We start from the raw sequence: 22,033 nt of genomic DNA, 5'->3' as shown, positions 1-22,033 counted from the left end.
AAACCACCATGACGTACATAACTGTATTTCATGGTGTCTTAAGACAGTGCAAACTATGACGTACAGTTGCGTCAAGGTGCGTTAACGGGTTTAGACTACTGTCCCATGGAGAGGAGAAAGTAGTCTGATGTTATGGCGACATCCATCACCTTGATTACCACTATAATTCCGTTTGCAGCTTTTGCTGCTACCGTGATTTTCACAAAAAATAAAATGTCAGGGCTGAATACAGCTATTCAGCCCCTGGCATTCTATGAAATATGTTCCTTTTTGAATAAAAATTATTGAAACAGAAAGGTTAAATAATTTCATAAGCAGTTTTTAAAGCCAGACTTATTTACAATCTTTCTAGAAAAAATAAAGTGGGTCCCCCAAAATACTTCACCCTGGTGCACAATTTCATACATTAACTGTAGTGTCTCTACATGGACTTGGCGCGTTATGATGGGATGTGGTTCATTATGTCAGAATGTCTAGTGTCAGCTTCAGGAAGGATTATTCTGAAGAGACATTTCTGGTGCATCTGTTCTGCACAGTGTACCGAAAAATCTTGTTGGATACAGAGATAGAGTAGAAGAAGAAGCCAGAAAGAAAATAAATACAAAAAATAAGAAGGACTGTGATTTTGATCTAAGGCTATGTGCACACGTAGTGACCAAAAACGTCTGAAAATACGGAGCTGTTTTCAAGGGAAAACAGCCCCTGATTTTCAGAAGTTTTTTGAGCAACTCGCGGTTTTCGCTGCGTTTTCGCGGCATGTTTTACGTCCGTTTTTGGAGCTGTTTTCATTGGAGTCTATGAGAAAACGGCTCCAAAAAGTCCAAAGAAGTGTCCTGCACTTCTTTGACAAGGCAGTCATTTTACGCGTCGTCGTTTGACAGCTGTCAGGTTGTCGGCATAGTACATCGGCAAACCCATTCAAATGAATGGGCACGTTTGCCGATGTATTTCCGTATTTTCAGGCGTAAATCAAGGCATAATACGCCTCGTTTACGCCTGAAAATAGGTCGTGTAAACCCAGCCGTAGACTGGATTGTGAGGCTGGGTGATGGAGAATTGTTTGTACGCAGTAAAAAGCATAAAATGCTACTGTCGGTTGTATTCACACATGACATGTATAACCAACTGCAATCTTGAGCTGGTTATACAATGCACTGCGTTTTCTTGAAATTTGAATATGATCTAGGCATTGATGCTTTTCTCCCATTTACTTCTGCAGAGGAAAAACGGAAATACAATCAACCATATATACTGCATATATGGAATCAATAAAAAAAATAAACATTTCTATGGAGATTAAAAACTGTTCACTTAAAAAATAAAAAACAAACTATGTACAAAACAGCCAAAGGCAGGGCTTAATAGAAGAGCACAGAATAAGGCTATCCACAGCACTACATAAGTATTGAAGTATTGCATAAGCAATAAAAAAGCAAGAAATGTTTCATAACATTTTTACAAATCTAAAAAAATTAAATAAATAAAAAAGTTACAATAAAAAAATAAAAAAGTAAAACATAAATGGTATTGCCAAGTCCGTTAAGCCCAGAACTCTTAAAATATCATGTTATTTAACCCACCAGGTCAACGCCATAGAAATTTTTTTTGTGCAATGCCAGAATTGTTGTTTTTCTGGTCACCTCGCATCCCCAAAAAATTAAATAAAAAGGTGATCAAAAAGTATGTACATTAAAATGGTACCAATAAAAACCATCGACGAAAAATAAAAAAAGTTATGCGTCTCAGAATATGGAAACACAAAACACTTTTTTTTCTAACTGTTTTTGTTTTGGTAAAGTAGTAAAGTTTAAGTTGAAACTAGACATTTGGTATCACTGGAATCGGGTTAACCCACAGATTAAAGTTAACAAACTATGGCAGAATTGAATTTTTTTCATTTCCATCCCACAAAATAATTTTTACAAGTTCCTCAGTATATTATATGGTACAGTTAATGGTACCATTAAAAAAATACAACTTTTACAAAAATACAAAAATTTAATTGGAAGTGTCCTCAAGGAATTAACAATAGCCTGTCATGGTGAAAATGCTGTCCAATCTGCGGTCAGCATGTTATACAGAAGTATGAGCTGAGCAGATTGATGTACTGTATAGTTTGTGGGGAAAGATTCAGTATAACGAGTACATTTTTAAATTGAATTCTTACTCATTCTGGGTGCTTAGGAGCAGGGCAGCACCGTGCATGAGGCGAAATGAGCATCTCGCCTCAGGTGGCGGCCTGCTGCCTCTCTGAGGGGACGGCAGCACCACTGAAACCAGCCGCCGCCACCCCCTCCATCACTAATTGTACCTGCGTCTATATGACACAGATACAATTACATGCAAAAGCTCTGAATGGCCGGGTAACGACGCGCGCCGGTTCTATTGTTGAAAGGTGCTGATTGGCGGGGCAAGCCATTCTGTCCTGCCAATCAGCGTCTTTCAACGACGCAAGCAGCGTGATGACATCATCGTGACGCTTGCATCGTTCAGCCCCAGTAGACCTGCTCAGATAAGAGCAGGTCTGCAATGACACAGGACGGCGCGGGAACAGGATCAAGGTGAGTATGTAAAGTTGTTTTTTTCTTTAAAAAGTATGCGTCACATTATCTACAGGAGGGGAGGGCTATATGTTGGGCACAACCTATAGAGAGGACTATACGTAGGGAACTATCTACAGTGGGGGCTATATGTATGGAACTATATACAGAGGGGCTATGTGAGGCACTATATACAGGGGGGCTATATGTGAGGCACTATATACAGGGGGCTGTATGTGGGGCACTATTTTTAGGGGGATTATATGTGGTGCACCATCTACAGGGGGGCTATATGTGGGGCACTATATTCAGGGGGGATATAGGTAGGGCAGTATATACAGGGGGCTATATGTGGGGCTCTCTTTTTAGGGGGATTATATGTGGGGCACTATCTACAGGGGGGCTATATGGTGGGCACTATATTCAGGGGGGATATACTGTAGGTAGGGCACTATCTACAGGAAGAGCTATATGTGGGGCACTAACTACAGAGGGCTATATATAGCGCACTATCTACAGGGTAGAGCTATATTTGGGGCACTATCTACAGGGGGATCTAGGTAGGGTACTATATATGGGGGACACAGTCTACAGGGGGATCTATGGGGGGGCACTATCTACAGGGGGAACTATTTACAGGGAGCACTGTGTGTGTGGGACACAGTGTATGGTGCTATTATAATTAGAGGTGCAGTGTATGGCACTTTTACATTTAGGGGTGTAGTGTGTGGCATCATGATAATTTTATTTTTGTTTATAGGTGCAGAAATGTTTGAAAAGTAAGAAGCTGAAGACATCTGAGTGGCAAACTGCAGAAATGGTCTGTGGCCAGGAGAAGTCGTCATGAGGTCTGAACTGGATGGAGAAGAAAAGAGAAAAAGAACAACTAGAATCTGAGATAGTCACCGGTGAGTCACTTAATGTAAATGTTTATTCTGCCTCTAATCAGTACTGTAATCACTGTATGATCTGCAGCAAGATGATAGTTGGTATGATTTATTTATTTTATGAAACAGCAACTCCGAGCACATCCTTACCATTGTTCAGACCATGCTGGGAGCTGTAGTTTTACGCCGTACAAACCCCATATGGCAGGGGTTGCACTAAATTGAGCTGTATTTGTGTTGGTGTTGTATTTATGTACAGAGCTTGGTTCTGGAGCTGTATATATGTACTGAGCTTTGTTCTGAAGCTGTATATATGTACTGAGCTTTGTTCTGGTGTTGTATATATGTACTGAGAATGGTTCTGGTGCTGTGTATATGTGCTGAGCTTGGTTCTGGTGCTGTATATATGTACTGAGCTTGGATCTGGTTCTGTATTTGGGTACTGAGCTTGGTTCTGGTGCTATATTTACACTACCGTTCAAAAGTTTGGGGTCACCCAGACAATTTTGTGTTTTCCATGAAAGCTCACACTTATATTTATCAAATGAGTTGCAAAATGACTAGAAAATATAGTCAAGACATTGACAAGGTTAGAAATAATGATTTTTATTTGAAATAATAATTTTCTCCTTCAAGCTTTGCTTTCGTCAAAGAATGCTCCATTTGCAGCAATTACAGCATTGCAGACCTTTGGCATTCTAGCTGTTAATTTGCTGAGGTAATCGGGAGAAATTTCACCCCATGCTTCCAGAAGCCCCTCCCACAAGTTGGATTGGCGTACCATACGGTCAAGCTGCTCCCACAACAGCTCTATGGGGTTGAGATCTGGTGACTGCGCTGGCCACTCTATTACAGATAGAATACCAGCTGCCTGCTACTTCCCTAAATAGTTCTTGCATAATTTGGAGGTGTGCTTTGGGTCATTGTCCTGTTATAGGATGAAATTGGCTCCAATCAAGCGCTGTCCACAGGGTATGGCATGGCGTTGCAAAATGGAGTGATAGCCTTCCATATTCAAAATGCCTTTTACCTTGTACAAATCTCCCACTTTACCAGCACCAAAGCAACCCTAGACCATCACATTACCTCCACCATGCTTGAAAGATGGCGTCAGGCACTCTTCCAGCATCTTTTCAGTTGTTCTGTGTCTCACAAATGTTCTTCTGTGTGATCCAAACACCTCAAACTTCGATTCGTCTGTCCATAACACTTTTTTCCAATCTTCCTCTGTCCAATGTCTGTGTGCTTTTTCCCATATTAATCTTTTCCTTTTATTAGCCAGTCTCAGATATGGTTTTTTCTTTGCCACTCTGCCCTGAAAGTCAGCATCCCGGAGTCGCCTCTTCACTGTAGACGTTGACACTGGTGTTTTGCGGGTACTATTTAATGAAGCTGCCAGTTGAGGAACTGTGAGGCGGCTATTTCTCAAACTAGAGACTCTAATGTACTTGTCTTGTTGCTCAGTTGTGCAGTGGGGCCTCCCACTTCTCTTTCTACTCTGGTTAGAGCCTGTGTGTGCTGTCCTCTGAAGGGAGTAGTACACACCATTGTAGGAAATCTTCAGTTTCTAGGCAATTTTTCGCATGGAATAGCCTTCATTTCTAAGAACAAGAATAGACTGTCGAGTTTCACATGAAAGCTTTCTTTTTCTAGCCATTTTGAGAGTTTAATAGAACCCACAAATGTAATGCTCCAGATTCTCAGCAAGCTTAAAGGAAGGTCAGTTTTATAGCTCCTCTAAACAGCAAAACTGTTTACAGCGGTGCTAACATAATTGCACAAGGTTTTTCAAGTGTTTTCTAATCATCCATTAGCCTTCTAACACAGTTAGCAAACACAATGTACCATTAGAACACTGGAGTGATGGTTGCTGGAAATGGGCCTCTATACACCTATGTAGATATTGCATTAAAAACCAGACGTTTGCAGCTAGAATAGTCATTTAGCACATTAACAATGTATAGAGTGTATTTCTGATTAATTTAATGTTATCTTCATTGAAAAAAACGGTGCTTTTCTTTCAAAAATAAGGAAATTTCTAAGTGACCCTAAACTTTTGAACGGTAGTGTGTGTATTTTGCTTAGTTCTGATGTTGTATTTATGTACTGAGCTTTGTTCTGGTGCTGTATATAAGTGCCAAGCTTGGATCTGGTGCTGTATATATATGTATTGAGCTTTGTTCTGGTGCTGTATTTATGTATTGAGCTTAGTTCTGATGTTGTATTTATGTACTGAGCATGGTTCTGATGCTGTAATTATATGCTGAGTTTTGTTCTGGTGCTGTATATATGTACTGAGCTTTGTTCTGGTGCTTTATTTATGTACTGAGCTTGGTTCTGATGCAGTATATATGAACTGAGCGTGGTTCTGGTGTTGTGTATAGGTAATGAGCTTTTTTCTGGTGCTGTATATATGTACTGAGCTTTGTTCTGGTGTTGTATATATGTACTGAGCTTGGTTTTAGTACTGTATATATTTACTGAGCTTGGTTCTGGTGTTATATATATGTAGTGAGCTTTGTCCTGGTGCTGTATATGTGAGGGCTTGGTTCTGATGCTGTAATATATAGAATATATTTATAATAACAAAATTGCAGGGCAGATAGAATTGCTTTCAATTCATTGTATATTTAATGAGAACCTGTCAAGTAATTTTAACCCCTTGAACCACCACCATGCAGTAATACATGACCTGACAATATTTCCAAACAGTCCCCAGTATGTTTTTTTCAGATACAGCAAAATCTATAAAATCTAATTTTAAAATTACGCACACTATAGGCTAATTACTTATTAAAGGGTCACGGGGCATTGCCGCTATCCTGAAGAGGCACATAGCCCTCCCTCCAAACCCACCTTTCCATGTGTGATTGAAATCCCCCTGGCTGTTATACATCACTACCAGTCTCCTCCAACTTTCTCGGATGCGCCATTGCCTTGTACTACTTGGGCACACACCAGGCAGCGAGGTGTATTCTGCCCAGCTGCACTGCGCATGCCAGGGGAGTACAAGTCAATGGAGCATCCACAAGATTTGGAAGAAGCTGCTAGTGAAGTAGAACATCCAGGGGGATGTCAATTAAAATCTGGGGTGCACCATTTCAATTTTTGTCTCAGGCAGCAGAAAAGCTAGAATCGGCCCTGCTTAGGAGTCCAGTGGGCAGTGAACAGAGATTTAGAATCTTTATCCCAAAACTGTATATCATTCTGCTCAGCTCCTCCTGCTCTATAACAAGCTGCCCACAGACTGTACAGAATGTTCAACGTGACTGGTTCCATTTAATCACTGATAAACAAATATCTTGAAAATGGTTTGGATTTAAACACAAAGTAGAGTGCTGTGAAAAAGTTTTTGCCCCTCACCCGAATTCTTCTGTTTTTTGCTAATTTGCTAATTCTGTTTTTGCTGATATTTCAGATCATCCAACTATTTTTAATACAAGATAAAGACAACACGAGTAAATACTAAATTCAGATTTAAATGATCATTTTGAGGATAAAAATGTATTCAAAACCTCTCACCCAAGTGAAAAAGTAATGACTGTCAAAACCTAATAGTTGGTTGTGCCACCCTTCACAGTTACAACAGTCTTTTACATCGCTATGGATGAATATTTGACAACTGTTCTTTGCAGAAATGTTTTAGTCCGGCTACATTAGAGGGTTTTCGAGCATGAACTGCCTGTTTAAGGTCTTGCCACAGCATCTCAATGAGATTCTTTTGAGCCATTCAGAGGAGGACTTGCTTGTGTCCTTTGAATTATTGTCCTGTTGCACAACCCACCTGCGCTTGGTCTCGAACTGAAAGGGGGACAGAATTCATGGTTCCATCTATGATGACAAGTTGTCCAGGTTCTGCAGAAGCAAAGCAGCCACAGACCTTTACACTACCACCACCATGTTTAACTGTTGGTATGATGCCCTTATGGTGGAATGCAGTGTTAGCTGTATACCAGATGTAATGAGACCCATGTCTTCTAAAAAGTTTCACCTTTGACTCATGTCCACAGAATATTATCCTAAAAGTATTGTGGGTCATCTGGATGTGTTTTGGCAAATGTAAAACAATCCTTTTATGTTCTTTTTGGACAGCACTTGTTTGCGCCTTGCAACTCTCCCATGGATGCCATATTTGCCGAGTGTCTTTCTTATTGTGGAACCATATACATTGACTTTAAGCAAGTGAGGCCTGTAGTTCTTTAGATATTCGTCTGGATTATTTTGTGACCTCCTGGATGAGTTGTCGATGCACTCTTGGTGAAATCTTGACAGGCTGGTCACTCCTAGGAAGGTTCCCTACTGTTCACCATTTGTGGATAATTGCTGTCACAGGGGTACGCTAGACTCCTAGAGCCTTAGCAATGGCTTTGTGACTCTTTCCAAGTTGGTAGATTTCAATGACTTTGTTTGGCATTTGCATCTCTTTAGAATGAGACATCATGTGCTGCTTTTTGAGACCTGACCTTCGAACCTGTTTCACTTTGCCAGACAGGTTCTGTTTAAGTGATGTTTAGATTCAACAGGTCTGGCAGTAATCATGCCTGGGGGTGGCTAGTGACATTGAACCCAATTGTAAGTTTAATTTGGTTAACTGGTTGATTTATTAGCTAAGCGGGCAATTACTTTTTCACAGAGGGCCAGGTAGGGCTGAACAGCATTTTTCCTTCAATCAATAAAATCTAAATTTAAAAACAGCAGCATTTTCTTTGAACTTGGGTTATTTTGGTCCTACTCAAAAATTTCAGGTTATCAAACTACTTTTAAAGTGTGACAAATATGCAGAAAAAAAACCTTTTTTTTTTACAGCACTGTATATTAGATAGTAATATAACTTTTCTTTTATACAGTGATTAAGCATTATTTATATAAAACCAGAAAACCACTTTAAGATCCATACCACTATTGCCCTGACTAAATCTGGCAAAATGTCATAGGTAGAGATAAGCGAAACTATGGAAATTGTATATAGTAGATCTGTACTTCAACCATTTACAACAATGTAGGCTGAAACTCAGATTAGTATTTCAGTCTCCATTGGGTTAAGAAATACGGTTACGTTATGGGAAATAAGAGAAATTTATAGCCGGCAAATGTATTCATCTCTAATAAAATATTCTATAGAAATTATATGGAAAATCAAAAGATTAATTTTTTTAATTTTTCAATACAATTTCTTTACAATACAATCGTAATGTGATTGGTCAATCTAAAACTGTGAATAAATCATTCACCATGTAATACGTTATGTCAAAAAGAAACACTACCATTCAAAAGTTTAGGGTCACTTAGAAATTTCCTTATTTTTTAAAGAAAAGCACAGTTTTTTTCAATGAAGATAACATTAAATTAATCAGAAATACACTCTGTACATTGCTAATGTGGTAAATGACTATTCTAGCTGCAAACGTCTGGTTTTTAATGCAATATCTACATAGGTGTATAGAGGCCCATTTCCAGCAACCATCACTCCAGTGTTCTAATGGTACATTGTGTTTGCTAACTGTGTTAGAAGGCTAATGGATGATTAGAAAACACTTGAAAACCCTTGTGCAATTGTGTTAGCACCACTGTAAACAGTTTTGCTGTTTAGAGGAGCTATAAAACTGACCTTCCTTTGAGCTAGTTGAGAATCTGGAGCATTACATTTGAGGGTTCGATTAAACTCTCCAAATGGCTAGAAAAAGAGAGCTTTCATGTGAATCTCGACAGTCTTTTCTTGTTCTTAGAAATGAAGGCTATTCCATGTGAGAAATTGCCAAGAAACTGAAGATTTCCTACAACGGTGTGTACTACTCCTTTCAGAGGACAGCACACACAGGCTCTAACCAGAGTAGAAAGAGAAGTGGGAGGCCCCGCTGCACAACTGAGCAACAAGGCAAGTACATTAGAGTCTCTAGTTTGAGAAATAGACGCCTCACAGGTCCTCAACTGGCAGCTTCATTAAACAGTACCCGCAAAACGCCAGTGTCAAAGTCTACAGTGAAGAGGCGAATCCGGGATGCTGGCCTTCAGGGCAGAGTGGCAAAGAAAAAGCCATATCTGAGACTGGCTAATAAAAGGAAAATATTAATATGGGCCACATGTTAGGCTGGATTCACACGAGCATGTTCGGTCCGTAAAGGATGAAACGTATTTCGGCCGCAAGTCCTGGACCAAACACACTGCAGGGCGCCAGGCTCCTAGCATTATAGTTATGTACGACGCTATTTCCCCTTGATAGACGTTGAGATTAACCAATAAGAGGATGATTCATGGGACCTATTGATACACACACTTAGCACATACGTATCAGTGACTGCACCAAATATGATGCAAAGAGACAAATCAACGCGCTCACATAACAGGGACCTGATAGTTATTGTTGTCAAACCTAGCATTAAATAAATACATTTTAACAGACATTGCAACGTTATATATTTCTTTTATATCAAAATATCATCTCTGTAGTGCTAAATATCGATATGTCAATGTATAGGTCAATGAATTGGATGGAAAACGACTTGCTATAAACAATGACACAATTAAAACAAAGGGATTAGAATAATTAAGTAAACTTAGGTCATTGAAATGAGATACAAAAAGAGAATTCTCAATCGGGAACATACGTTTTATATTGTAATACAACCCAAAAGAGGTCATTCATAGGTTTTATAAACCTTACCAGACAGAAATTTTTATATTTCTTTTATTTTTAGTTAACAGTAGATTACCCATTAAAGGAAGGCTGCAAACATGAAGCCCTCATTCAGTCCATTTGGACTGAGAGTATTAACCCCTTCCCGATATTTGACGTATCCATACGCCAAAGTCGGGTAGGTGAAGTATGGAGCGGGCTCACGCAGTGAGCTCGCTCCATACGATGACGGTGTCAGCTGTATGTTACAGCCGACACTTCAGAGTAACAAGCGGCATCGCGCTCGAGCGCGTTCCCGCTAGTTTAACTCGTTAAATGCTGCGGTCAATACTGACCGCAGCATTTAAATCGTCAGAAAGAGGGGGCGACCCCCTCTAACAGCTCATTGCGCCCCCCGCAACGCAATCGCGGGGGGGGCGATGGTTGCTATGGCTGCCTGGGGGCTTAATGAACGCCCCCAGGTCCGCCATCTTTGTACACCTATTAAGCCTTGCCTCCGGCAGGGCTTAATATGTGACTGTCAGAATCACGATATACTGCAATACATTAGTATTGCAGTATATCGTACAAGCGATCTAACGATCGCTTGTTGAAGTCCCCTAGGGTAAAAGTAAAAATGACAAAGTTTTTTTGGGTGTAAAAAAAAACATTTAAAATTAAGTTAAAAAAAAACCCTTTTCCCATTTTCCCCCTAGAGCATAGTAAAAAAAATAAAATATAAACCTTATTGGTATCGCCGCATCCGCAAATGTCTGAACTATTACAATATATCATTATTTAACCCGCACGATAAACGGCGTAAAAAAATTTTGGGTTAACGCCAGAATGTCTATTTTTTGGTCATTTCATCTCCCACAAAAAATGAAATAAAAAGTGATCAAACCGTCGCATGTACACCAAAATTGTATTATTAAAAACTACCGCTTATGCCACAAACAATAAGCCCTCATACAACTTAATCGACGGAAAAATAAAAAAGTTGTGGCTCTCGGAATTTGGCGACGCAGAATAAATTTTCTTTTTTACAATTAGGTTTTTACATGTAAAAGTAGTAAAATGTAGAAAAAAACTATATATATATATTTGGTATCGCCGTAATCGTATTGACCCACAGAATACAGTTAACATGTTGTTTTAATTGCACAGTGAATTCCGTAAAAACGGCGCGCAAAAAAACATGGAGGAATCGCTGTTTTTTTCATTTTCTACCCCACAAATATTTTTTTTACCGTTTCCTAGTACATTATACAGCAAAATAAATCATGCTACGAAAAACTACAACTCGTCCCGCAAAAATCAAGCCCTCATAGTACTATATCGACGGAAAAATAAAGACGTTATGGCTTCTGGAATGTGGGGAGGAAAGAACGAAAATGAAAATCTGAAAGTTGTTTACGACGGGAATGGGTTAAGACGGTAAATCCATCTTGCTTCCTCCTGCAAAAGCTTGCGATCAAGATTCCCAGCTCATGGGCCCATCTTGATCTGAGAGATGCCCCAAAAATTCAATACTCGGGTGTCACCATTATGGAGAGATCTAACGTGTCTCGACAAAGGTGTGTCCTCTTTTTTATTTATGTAGAAGCAGTGTTGGGAAATCCTTCTCCTAAGTTCTTGTATGATTTTCCCTACATATAATTTGGGACAGGGGCATTTTGCCACATAAACCACACCACTGCTTTGGCAGTTTATAAACTGTTTGATAAGTTTTATTGTCCGTGACGTTACATAAACTTTTGGTAGTAGGCATATAAGGGCAAAAAGAACATCTCCCACAGGGATGTGATCCCGTGACAGTCGTTTTTAGCCAACATGCAGATGTTGGTGAAGAATTGGAATAATGACTATGTACAAGTTAGTCACGTAGGTTCTTCCCTCTTCTATACGTTATGCTGGGAATGGGGGAAATTTGGTCCCGTAAGTCAGAATCAGCACACAAGATAGGCCAGTGTTTTTGTTAGATCTTCATCACCTGAGAGGAACATGCATCATAAGTACCAATACACCTAACGACTGAAGGGTACCCTGTGGGTTTGATATTTTAGGAGATAGCATGGCTGGATTCACGTAGAAGATCTAGTCTTTCTGTCGCCCTGGCCCTGGCATATGCTCTATGTAGGCATTTCTTTGGATAGCCATGGGCAGGGAATTTTGAAAACAAGCCATCACACTCAGTTTTGAATGATAGTCCATCCGAGCAGTTTCTTTTTGCTCTAAGGTATTGACCTATTGGGATATCCCTCTTCAGAGCAGGGGTGATGACTGTCCCAATGTAGAAAACTATTTGTAGCTGTAGGTTTACCACAAATATTGGTTTGGACACTACCACTAGGATCCAGGGAGATTCGGAGGTCTAGAAATGTGATTTCAGTGTGGTGTATCTCATAGGTAAATGTCATACCAATTGAGTTGCTATTCAGTACCGACATGAAGTGTGTAAAGGTAGGGTCCCCCTCCCAGAGGATCAATATATCGTCTATATATCTACCCCAAAATAAAATGTGACAAGTGAAACAAAGTAAATCTTCAGAAAAAACAATAGTGTCTTCCCACCACCCCAGAAATAAATTGGCGTAAGTGGGGGCACATGCTGTGCCCATTGCCGTGCCCTTTATCTGGTGATAGAATTTTTTATAAAAAATGAAATAATTATGGGCTAACAAAAACCGGAAAATTGACAGCACAAATTTGTTGTGCATGTGAAATTGTGTGCCTTTAGTGCTAAGAAAATGAGTGACTGCAGTGAGACCAACCTTGTGTTGTATATTTGTGTATAGGGACTCCACGTCTATACTGGCAATCATAGTGGATGAACTAACATGAATGTCCTGGATCCTAGTGATAGTGTCTTTTGGATCCCTAAGGTATGATGGTAAAGAAGTAACAAACGATGAAAGTATTTAGTCTACATATAAACTGATACCTTGTGTAAGGCTATCATTCCCAGATACAATAGGTCTGCCAGGGACAGGGCGAGAGTTCTTGTGGATTTTAGGTAACGCGTAGAAGGTGGGGATTGTGGGGCTAGAATTGAATAGAGATCTAAATTCATCTTTTGTAATGATGTTGTGAACTTGTGCTTCACTAAGAGTATTAAGTTCTGCCAGATAAGAGTCTGTAGGATTTCTATCAAGAGTGACATAAGTGGCATTATCATCAAGTAGTCTACGGACCATGTGTACATAGTCTTTTTCGTCCATGACAACGATGTTACCACCCTTGTCAGAGGGTTTAATGACAAGCCGTTCGTTTTGGCATAGTTTTTCTTGTGCTATTCTTTCTATCTCATCCAAATGACTAGAAATCCTTTCTTTATTCGGTTTTAGTTTATTTAATTCTGCACTTACCATCTTCACGAAGATATCGATATGAGCATATTCGGAAAAAGGAGGGGTGAGTTTGGACTTGGGTGATACTTGTGCAAAGGGTCCCTTCTCATCCTTACGACCCAACTCATTTTCAAGCAGTAGACTTTCAAGGTCTCTTAAGGTGTTGTTCTCAATCCTGCCAATGTCGTTAGTTCCCTGTGTATTGTTTTTAAAATATTGACCTAGGGCCAATTTCCTGGCAAACAGGTTAAAATCCTTAACCAAATTAAACTTGTTAAATGCAGGGACTGGAGTATAAGATAGTCTCCTACGTAGAAGGGTCTCATGATGAGGACTCAATAGGATGGAGGAGATGTGGAATATTTGCATTTCATTCTCTCTATTGATGTAAGGTCTAACCGCTGGTGTCATTGATTCAGACCCCAGCGTAAATTGGGTGGTCCTAAAAAAGGGAACCCATTGGTGGATCCAGTGCTGGTGATATTCGTGCTGGTTTGACATCTGATATTCCCTATATTTGAGTTTGTGCCTACCGGGTGAGGGGTTGATGATACATTCGGAATGATAGATGTATAAGGAGATGCAGATAAGGAATTGGAACCAGTAACAGATTGGGAAATCGGGCTGATTTGACATGGTGTAACTGATTTAGGTTGTGTCAAAGTTCTCTTAGAGGAACTGTATTTATTGTTACTAATTTTGTGCTTTGTACCAATTCTAGAACTGGTGGACTCGTCAGTACCCGAAATGTCGGATTCCGAGGGGTCAGTAGTGCGTACCGTACATCTAGGTGCAGGATATGCACAGGTTTTGTACGTATTAGCCTGGCCAGTATCAAAGTCCCTTTTGTCTCTAATATATTTACGATGTTTTCTTTCTTTAATTTCAACCTGCAATTTTTCGATGTTCTTTTATAATTTGTTTTCACAGTTAACAAATTCTGGTAGAGAACTAAAAGTTTGAATGTCCACAATTTCTTACTCTAATTGTGCAGTAATTTTATTAAAGTCTCTTTTCTCAAATTCTAAGATATATCTAAGCATCCGCAAAGAGTTTGCTGTTAGAAGTTCTTCCCATCCCTTTATGAACTCAGCATCACCACGATATGAATTAGGGGTTAAATGTATACGCAAACCCCTATATATGATCTGTTGCTCAATATATGTTTGTAAGCTTGCTATCTCCCAACAGGACCTCACGGTTTTCTGTAAATCTCTGAACGCTGTTAAAATGTCAAACTGATGCAGGGGAATGTTGTCTGTGGAGAAGACATACGCTACCTCTGTAGATAAATTGCCTGGATTGGGTTTTTGAGACAGAAAACCTGCCATAACAAGTGTGTATAAAATTTAATTGAGGTTCCCAAGTGGGAACAGGGTCAAAGCTAGGGTGATTAACCCAGTATTAACTGCACATATCAAAGAAAACGACCCTGATAGTTGGCGGGAATTGGAACGAATATATACAAAACTGCTTCCAGCAGATAAACCCTTCTAAGCCAACTATCATGAATTATTAAATTAAATAACTTTATAACGCTTTATTAAGCAAAAAGACTGACCACATGTATCTTTATAAAATTTATACATGTCCTCCGTTTGGAAGGTGGTAACAGACAGTGCCTATATGACCATGAGTACGTATTGCCAATATGGCCGGCGGCTGCAGAACGCCAGACCTAACCGGCAGTATATCTATAAGGACCAGCGGAGGTACACGTTAATTAAAATGAAATGTCAAAGCCCAGCCGACATGTTTCGCTACACGAGGTAGCGTCCTCAGGGGTTCCAGGGCTAATGATAGCGCGCCGAAAAATGTCCACAGTATTATGATGGCCGGAAGACACAGCAGACCTACAGTAAGCCAATCACAGCCTGTCATTTTGACCAGACCTCCTATTAACTAGATTGACGTCTGAATAGACCAATGCGACTGCCGTGTCGAGAGCCAATCAGAGCATACGAAAGCTGGCCAATCATGTCTCGAGAAGAGGAGCGAGCCTCTTTCCCCTTGATAGACATTGAGATTGACCAATAAGAGGATGATTCATGGGACCTATTGATACACACACTTAGCACATACGTATCAGTGACTGCACCAAATATGATGCAAAGAGACAAATCAACGCGCTCACATAACGGAGACCTGATAGTTAATGTTGTAAAACCAAGGAAATCTTAGCATTAAATAAATACATTTTAACAGACATTGCAACGTTATATATTTCTTTTATATCAAAATATTATCTCCGTAGTGCTAAATATCGATATGTCAATGTATAGGTCAATGAATTGGATGGAAAACGACTTGCTATAAACAATGACACAATTAAAATAAAGTGGTTAGAATAATGAAGTAAACTTAGGTCATGAATGATTAAACGCTTAATATGGTACGTATAGAAAGTACAACATGACACAAAAAATAAGACGCATAAAATACTGTGTTGTCGCAAAAATAAAAAGTAATCCATTTTGGAATGTCCACATGTTAGGCTGGATACACACGAGCATGTTCAGTCCGTAAAGGACGGAACGTATTTCGGCCGCAAGTCCCGGACCAAACACACTGCAGGGAGTCGGGCTCCTAGAATTATAGTTATGTACGACGCTAGGAGTCCCTGCCTCGCTGCGGGAAAACTGTCCCGTACTGAAAACATTATTACAGTACGGGACAGTAGTTCCACGGAGAGTCAGGGACTCCTAGCGTCGTACATAACTATAATGCTAGGAGCCCGGCTCCCTGCCGTGTGTTCGGTTAGGGACTTGCGGCCGAAATACGTTCCGTCTATTACGGACCAAACATGCTCGTGTGAATCCAGCCTTAAAGTGAAAAACTGTGTCTCGCCTTTGAGAACAAAAATGGCTGGGTCCCTAAAGGAGTTAACAGAGGTATGTATTCTAATCAGGACCCTTATCTATTTTCCAGATTAGAAAGTGACTACAAAGAGCATCACTCCCTCCGGAGGACCATTCATGTCCATGTATTACATGGACAACCAATTAATTTCTGTGTATTTCTTCACTTCCCCTGTGGTGGTGCTGTCAGGAAATTAAACACTGACTGGTATTTCATCCCCAAAAGATACAGCTGATCTTAGGGGTCCTGGCAGTGGGACACCCTGTGATCAGCTCATACTTTCTAACAAAAAAGTTTGACCTAATCGGACAATGCATTAAACAAATGTGTTTCAATGTGAGTTTGAAAGGCAGACTCAAGTTACAGTGAAGATATAACACTCGGACATAGGAAATGGATGTCAGCTGCAGTTACTCTGCGTTAATATTCACACTTTTAGAAATGGGAACAACTAAAGCTTTTGCAATCTACTCGTAAAATACTGCTGAAAATTTGGCAGTTTATCCAGGGCTTTTCAGGCTTTCTGTACATGTTCTATTTTATTCTAACAAATCAAATCCTTTGAAGATATTTAAATATTTTTGGCACCGTTCAAGCAGCAGAAAAGCTTTTTGTGTGACCTTTAAAAATTAATGTAAGGTGAAATTTAATTTTCATTTTGTGTTCCTCTGAACTTGTACTGAATCCCAAATCATTTTGTTGCATTCGGCATATAGAGTAATTTTCAGAATTGTCTTTTTATTTTGAGCATGTATATGAATCAAGCAGTGCTGAAATACAAAGTATAATAAACGACAACAGTCAGTCCAAAACAAAAATTATCTTCTGTTCATAATGGTGACTTTGGCGCAATGTGATAAAATGTCACCAATTTTCTTTTCTCTATAATGTTTCCCACAAAGAACAGATTGTATTTAACTGAGCAGACATTGGGACATGCAGAAAAGGTTACTTGCATATCCCTGGCCAGAGAATTTGCACTGAGATACATAAAGATAAAAGCCAGATAAAGGAAGCAAATTGAATTTACCCTGAGCTAACTGGTGACTCATAATACTTAATGATGGTAAATGTTACCCATTCATCCTGAAAGTTACAGTAGAGCAACAGAAAATAGCAGCAAATACAATGCTCTGAGCTATCCTTTCTAAGAATTGTGAATCACTAATGGCAATCATTTGATAAGAACATACATATATATATATATATATATATATATATATATATATATATATATATATATATGTGTGCACGTGTGTATTAACATGCACAATTTTTGAAGCACTCATGAGACTTTTTTTCTTTTAAGAATTCTGTTTTTATCATTTTACTGTTACAGGAGTCTTAAACATGCGGCCCTTGAGGCTGTCATCTGCGCCCACGGTGCACCAAAGCTCCTGAGGCATTCTCGGGTCAGCAGAAAACAGGGAGCAGGCCGAAGGAGGAGCGCTGCACACATCCGCCTGTAGAAAATGTTGCACACGCCCCACCGTAGATAGTGCCACCCCCCCCTCCTGTACAAAGCACAGGGCCTGCGACAGCACCTGGCGAATCTGGGCAAAGTGCCAGTGCCCGCTACCCTTGGGCACTGGCACTGGGGTAGTGCCATATATGGACAGTGAAGTCTGTGTCTCCTCCTGGAGCGGAATCCCAGGCCAGAGCTTTGCCGACGCTCTGGCCGGGGATTCTGCTCCTGGAGAAGCCCCTGACATCACTACCCATATATGGACAGTGACGTCAGGGGCTCCTCAAGGAGAGAAATCCCAGGTCAGAGCGTCGGCAATGCTCTGGCTGGGGATTTCACTCCTAGAAGGAGCCCCAAAGGCGCTACCTACAAGGAGGGGGGCTGTGTGGCACTACCAGTGAGGGGGCTGTGTGGCACTAACAGGGAGGGGGGCTGTGTGGCACTACTAAAGTTTAGTCCTGGGTCCAATGCCAGAACAATAAATTTTCTCAAGAAACAAAGAAAAACACAAAATTATTTTGTTGTTTTGTGAAATAAAGGCTAACTCATACATTAGACACTGCCTGAGAGAAGGGGCAAACTGGATCCATCCAAGACAAGAAAAGAGGTAAAAGCTCAGCTGTATAAGAACATAAGTCCATCATAGAAACAGATGTCTCACAGGTCTTGAGATGGCGGCTGCTATAAGGACCAGGTCCTTTTTCATTTTTTTCCTCCCCGCCTTCCAAGAGCCATAACATTTTTATTCTCCCGTCGACATAGCCATATGAGGGCTTGTTTTTGGCAGGATGAGTGGCAACATTTAAAGTATCATATAATGCACTGGGAAACTAAAAACAAAAAACAAAACTGTGATTGTTTTATAGATTTTCATACTACAGCTTTCAATGTGCGGTAAAAACGTCAAATGAACTTTATTCTGCTGGTCAATGCCATTATAATGATACCAAATTTATATCGTTTTTCTACTGTTGTACTACTTTTACAAAACAAAAATAAAAAAAACTATTTGTGTCACCATATTTTGAGACCCATAATTTTTTTTTAACTTTTCCATCGATGGAGAGTTGTGAGAGCTTATTTTTTGCGAGACGAGCTGAAGTTTTTATTGGTACCACTTTTTGGTAAACACAACTTTTTGATCCCTTTTTCTTAAAAAATTTTCAGGCGCTAAGTAGACCATTGTTTTTTTTGTTTATTTACGGTGTTCAACATGTGGGTTAAATAATGTTATATTTTAATAGTTTGTACTTTTATACGGATGCAGTGATACCAGTTATGTTTTTGGGTTTTTTACATTACTTTAGGGCAAAAATGTTAAAATTTTTTTTTTAACTTTCTATCTTTTTTACCATTCTTCTGCCCCCTACCCGGCCAAAATCTACAATTATGTCATTGGTCATTAAGGAATTAATAATGCACATGCCAAATACCAGTGTCACTGGCAAAAGTTAAAAGATGGGATGCTGGACTTTCAGGGAGGGATGCAAAGACACACATATTTAAAACTGGCAAACAGAAAAGGTTAAAATGGCAAGAAAGACACAAAAATGTAAAGATGGCTGACTGGAAAAGAGAATTATGGGCGGATGAGCATAAGTTTCAGATGTTTGGAGAGAATATGTGTGACATGTAAAACCAATTAGAGGATTCTAGAGGAGAGCTTGTCACCATTTTGACGCTCTATTTGACAATGATATGATATCATCTGTGGTCGGAGCTGGATTGGTGTAAATTTCATCACCCAGCAGGATAATGATCTGAAGCATATTTCTCGGCTATGCGAAAACTCTTTGGTCAGAAAACAGGGTGCCGGGGTTCTGATAAACCGGCTGGTACAAGCAACAGAACACGACTGAGCTCATGTGGATTGTGCTGCTCAGTATCGTCAGGAAAACGGCTCACGAGTCAGTCACACCTCTGGGAAGAGCTACAGAAGCCTTGTGCCGAAATTTCCCCATAATATCTTAAAATACTAAACTAAAATGCTAAACATCTGTAAAGCTAAAATCCATACACATGCTGCAGAAACAACCCCGTTCAAATGTATGGTGGAAGTTATTAGTTTTGTTTTTTTGTTCCTCACCCCAATTCCAATATACTCTACTACACAGTGTTGAAAAGACCATTATGTTTCTAGTTTTGCTACCATTCCAACCTATGCTCCTAGCATTCATGAACATGCTACATTCAAGTTACGCTGGTCATACTTTATCTAAATTCTGAAGTGCAGTGGTGTGTCCATGTGTTGCGTTTGATGTGTTGCCAAGATGTGGTTGAAAACTGCAGCCACGTTCTGTTTTATTGTTAAATATTGTAGTTTTGAGATGCATTGTTTGGGTGCACTGTTTTATAGGTTTATTACTTGTGGCCTCAGTCTAATTTCCAGTAATTGTGATTGTAACCGGAGATCCCACAAGACTATGAACTAGATGCATTCTGCAGACATTCAATTATGAAGATATAAGAGTATAAGTTATTTGAAGAATAAGTAAATTCAACTCCTACTCATAAAACACTATGTAAAAGGAATGTAATAAGACATTCTTAGACTTAGCAAACTAAAAGCACACAAAATAAAGCATACAATAGTCTGTTCAGTTCTTTCAGAGCTGCATTATATGTAGATAATAAAAATGTGTAGGAAAGAATGTTCATATAAGACAATGATATTTTCATCATCTCTATAGTCACAACACAATATGCTACACAGTGGAGAAAATATATTAAAAGGTTTACGCCAGTTTTCTGGTGAAAAATAGTCTAAAACATTGATGCATGCCATAGCGGCATTTTTTAAAAATTTTTTTTTGCTATTCTCACCTCTTTCTGAAAATAGTGAGTAAAAGGGGTAGGGTTTACCGGGAGAGGGGGTTGCGTTTATCGGGAGGGCTGGGGCCTACAATAGAACGAAAAACCTACCATAATTTAAGCCAGAAACTGGCATCAGTTATGGTGCAAATTTACACCTGCTCATAGCAGGTCTAGATTTGCATTTCTGTCGCATTGATAGCCCCCTCTTTATAAATTATGCTGCATTTATTATCAGACAGGTGTTTGAAGTGCCCAACTTAATGTATTCCCCCCAGTGTGACTAGAAAATGGAGCTCTACTCTGCTTATCACCTTACATACTCTGCAGACGTCTGGCAATAATATGCAGCAGACAAAAAGAAAGTGACTGGGAGAATGGGTAGAACAGCATATACAGTGAAGGAAATAAATATTTGATCCCTTGCTGATTTTGTAAGTTTGCCCACTGTCAAAGTCATGAACAGTCTAGAATTTTTAGGCTAGGTTAATTTTACCAGTGAGAGATAGATTATATAAAAAAAAGAAGAAAATCACAGTCAAAATGATATATATTTATTTGCATTGTGCACAGAGAAATAAGTATTTGATCCCCTACCAACCATTAAGAGTTCAGCCTCCTCCAGACCAGTTACACGCTCCAAATCAACTTGGTGCCTGCATTAAAGACAGCTGTCTTAAATGGTCACCTGTATAAAAGACTCCTGTTCACAGACTCAATTAATCAGTCTGACTCTAACCTCTACAACATGGGCAAGACCAAAGAGCTTTCTAAGGATGTCAGGGACAAGATCATAGACCTGCACAAGGCTGGAATGGGCTACAAAACCATAAGTAAGACGCTGGGTGAGAAGGAGACAAATGTTGGTGCAATAGTAAGAAAATGGAAGACATACAAAATGACTGTCAATCGACATCGATCTGGGGCTCCATGCAAAATCTCACCTCGTGGGGTATCCTTTATCCTGAGGAAGGTGAGAGCTCAGCCGAAAACTACACGGGGGGAACTTGTTAATGATCTCAAGGCAGCTGGGACCACAGTCACCAAGAAAACCATTGGTAACACATTACGCCGTAATGGATTAAAATCCTGCAGTGCCCGCAAGGTCCCCCTGCTCAAGAAGGCACATGTACAGGCCCGTCTGAAGTTTGCAAATGAACATCTGGATGATTCCGAGAGTGATGGGGAGAAGGTGCTTTGGTCAGAAGTGACTAAAATTCAGCTCTTTGGCATTAACTCAACTCGCCGTGTTTGGAGGAAGAAAAATGCTGCCTATGACCCAAAGAACACAGTCCCTACTGTCAAGCATGGAGGTGGAAACATTATGTTTTGGGGGTGTTTCTCTGCTAAGGGCACAGGACTACTTCACCGCATCAATGGGAGAATGGATGGAGCCATGTACCGTCAAATCCTGAGTGACAACCTCCTTCCCTCCACCAGGACATTAAAAATGGCTCGTGGCTGGGTCTTCCAGCACGACAATGACCCGAAACATACAGCCAAGGCAA

The 22,033-nt window shown here is 39.8% G+C and overlaps 1 protein-coding gene across 1 annotated transcript in view; it reads right to left on the bottom strand.

Annotated features, from left to right (window-relative positions):
* KCND2 (potassium voltage-gated channel subfamily D member 2) overlaps positions 1–22,033 on the bottom strand; it is a 471,742-nt gene that overhangs the window by 239,198 nt on the left and 210,511 nt on the right. The gene's annotated exons all lie outside the window — the stretch shown is intronic.

The sequence above is a fragment of the Rhinoderma darwinii genome, chromosome 3 (assembly GCF_050947455.1).
Source record: "Rhinoderma darwinii isolate aRhiDar2 chromosome 3, aRhiDar2.hap1, whole genome shotgun sequence".
NCBI lineage: Eukaryota > Metazoa > Chordata > Amphibia > Anura > Rhinodermatidae > Rhinoderma > Rhinoderma darwinii.
This window is presented reverse-complemented; position numbering and strand designations above follow the sequence as displayed.